The sequence below is a fragment of the Pseudophryne corroboree genome, chromosome 5, assembly GCF_028390025.1.
Source record: "Pseudophryne corroboree isolate aPseCor3 chromosome 5, aPseCor3.hap2, whole genome shotgun sequence".
Taxonomy (NCBI): domain Eukaryota; kingdom Metazoa; phylum Chordata; class Amphibia; order Anura; family Myobatrachidae; genus Pseudophryne; species Pseudophryne corroboree.
Window position 1 is genome coordinate 433680823 of NC_086448.1, and position 3222 is coordinate 433684044.

The following is a 3222-nucleotide window of genomic DNA, read 5'->3' on the forward strand; positions in this document are numbered from 1 at the left end:
TGCAAATATCTGTGCTCAGTGTGCTGCAAATATCTACGTTCTCTGCCTGAAAACGCTCCATATCTGTGCTCAGTGTGCTGCAAATATCTGTGCTCAGTGTGCTGCATTGTGGGGACCACCAGTATATAACTATACTATAGTAGTACAGTACAGTAGACCATTGCTGTATCTTGCAGCTCTGTGTCAAGTATACTATCCATATCTGTGCTGCATTATTATGAGCAGTATATAGTAGGACAGTGCAGCATTTTGGTGACCAGCAGTATACATATAGTACAGTACAGTAGGCCATTGATGTATCTTGCAGCTCTGTGTCACTTCTAGTATCCTGATCAGTGCTCAATATCTGCTGCATTGTTGTGAGCAGTTTGTTTACTGTACAGTGCAATGTGTGTTATACACCTGGTGATTTTATACATCCTATAATCTGTCCTGAGCGATATGTGAGATACACCTGGGGATTATTCACCCTGTATACCCTGTATGTGTAACGTTATCAAACAACGGTTTCTCCGTTTCTTTTTCCTCTGGGAAGGGATTGTGGATTCGCAGGAATATCTGAGCATTTCTGTCATCAGAAAGCAGTGACTTTCTACAAATGTTTACATTAGATTATGTTTGGCAAAAAAAAAGTACAGAATCCCATTTAGGATGTCTTCACCAAATCGTAGACATAAATATGGAAATCGTCATCAAACTTAATGAGGTACACAGATGGTTTAGCTTCAACTTGATAAATAACCATGCCAGTCCTTTTTGAGCCATCTTCTTTGGCATATTCCACTTGCTTGCCCACCAGGCTGTCCACAACCTCCCCTGGTTCTCTTTCAGCTGGAGGGGAATCATTTGAGTATGGCATGATCCGAAGATCTCCTTCTTTATAGTCATCTAAAAGTTGATACATACAGTATATAAGACTGGGTCCTTTTCATAGGTTATATAAAACCATGTGTTCATAATAGGTGCTCGTGCTAATACCATCCCTCGCCACTCATCCTTGGAACCATCCTCTGTTTCAAACATATGCTCCACTGCTTTACCAATCATTGTGTCAGCCAAATGGGCATCGCTGATTCGGGATGAGGCAACTCTGTCAGGTAGAACTTCAAGAGTAGACACCCTTTCATCCTTGTGAAGCTCAAGTCCATAGACACAATCAAATCCATCATACTTTATAAGATAGAGGGAGGGATTCACTGGTACTTGATCCAGAACTGTTCCTTTCCACTGGGTTATTGTCCCACTGCCCTCTTTCCATCCATGCTGTATTCTACAGCCTACAATATTTCGACTTGGCTGGGAGATTGATTTACTCGATCCCATATTGTTTCGATGTTTCTTATGAGATGTTCTTTTCTTTATCATATTTGTAGAAACACCTGCATGTGCTGCATCAGCTCTTGATCGCTGAGCAGCCACCTTTCCAAATGGAGTCTTCCTTCATCTGTGTACTAAATAGCAGCAGGGCTGCCGAACTATGGTGAAAAGTGTAGACACTCCAAGTTTGTTGTAGTCCTTCCAGTCTACATGAAAAAGAACCCCTTCCTTTCCACCTTTCAGAAAAACTCCGAACCTCAATTGCTCTGATCAGAAGTCACTTATCTGGGGCAGATAGGATGTGTTTCCCTCCACTCCCCCTGCAGGTGATGGCTGCGGCACAGTGCTCCCCTGCAGCCAGTTGCCCCAAGCCTCCTCCTCCCTCCTTTGTCAGACTCCGTCACCACCACTATGCGCTGCTATGGAAGAGCAGCTCCCGCCTCACTCCCCCTAAACTTCTAAAGCCCTCCGCTCAGACACTCCAGCGCTCGTTCCCTTCCCTCACCCCCTCCCTCTCCACACACTGCCAGATTTGGAGCTGGCTGCTACTATACGGCCGCCTGTCACTCTGCTGCAAGGACCAGGCCTCGCCTTCCTGCCAAATACTGAGCTGCATACTGTATACTGTACTGTGCGACGTGTGTTATACACCTGGTGATTATACATCCTGTAATCTGTACTGAGCGATGTGTGAGATACACCTGGGGATTATACACCCTATATACTGTACTGAGCAATGTGTGTTATACACCTGGTGATTATACATCCTGTAATCTGTACTGAGCGATGTGTGAGATACACCTGGGGATTATACACCCTATATACTGTACTGTGCAACGTGTGTTATATACCTGGTGATTATACATCCTGTAATCTGTACTGAGCGATGTGTGAGATACACCTGATAATATCTGTGCTCAGTGTGCTGCATTGTGGGGACCACCAGTATATAATTATAGTAGTACAGTACAGTAGGCCATTGCTGTATCTTGCAGCTCTGTGTCAAGTATACTATCCATATCTGTGCTGCATTATTGTGAGCAGTATATAGTAGGACAGTGCAGCATTTTGGTGACCAGCAGTATACATATAGTGCAGTACAGTAGGCCATTGCTGTATCTTGCAGCTCCGTTTCAGACTCAGTTCTAGTATCCTGATCAGTGCTCAATATCTGCTGCATTGTTGTGACCAGTATATAGTAGTACAGTGCAGCATTGTGGTGACCACCAGTATATAGTAGTACAGTACAGAAGGCCATTGCTGTAACTTGCAGCTCTGTGTCACTTCTAGTATCCTGATCAGTTCTTAATATCTGTGCTCAGTGTCAGTGCTGCATTGTGGTGACCAGTATACTACAGTACAATAGTCCAGTGCTGTTCTCGCTGCTCAGTGTCAGTTCTCCGTAGTATCATCAGTGATCAGTTTAATCAGTTCTCAGTATAATCAGTTCGCTGTTAGATGTGTGCCCGTTTTCCACCATTAGTGCAGTGGGATTTAGACAATTGATGAAGTTATTGTGTCCCCAGTCCAAAATCCCATCTAGATTCCACTTCACTAGGCAGGCGATAGCGAGATTTTACCAATTAATATCAGTGATTTATAGTTATTAATTACAGTGATCTTGCCAAATAATTCCAGTGATTTTGTCATTTTCTTCCAGTGATTTGGACCTATAATACCATTGATTAGAACGAATAATTCCAGTGATTTTGTCATTGTCTTCCAGTGATTTGGACCAATAATACCATTGATTAGAACGAATAATTCCAGTGATTTTGTCATTTTCTTCCAGTGATTTGGACCAATAATACCATTGATTAGAACGAATAATTCCAGTGATTTTGTAATTTTCTTCCAGTGATTTGGACCAATAATACCATTGATTAGAACGAATAATTCTTGTGA

The 3222-nt window shown here is 42.7% G+C and overlaps 1 pseudogene; it reads right to left on the bottom strand.

Moving 5' to 3' along the window:
• Window positions 1–646: 646 nt before the first annotated feature.
• On the bottom strand, window positions 647–1380 carry LOC134929107 (spindlin-W-like; annotated as a pseudogene).
• Between the last annotated feature and the right edge of the window lie 1842 nt (window positions 1381–3222).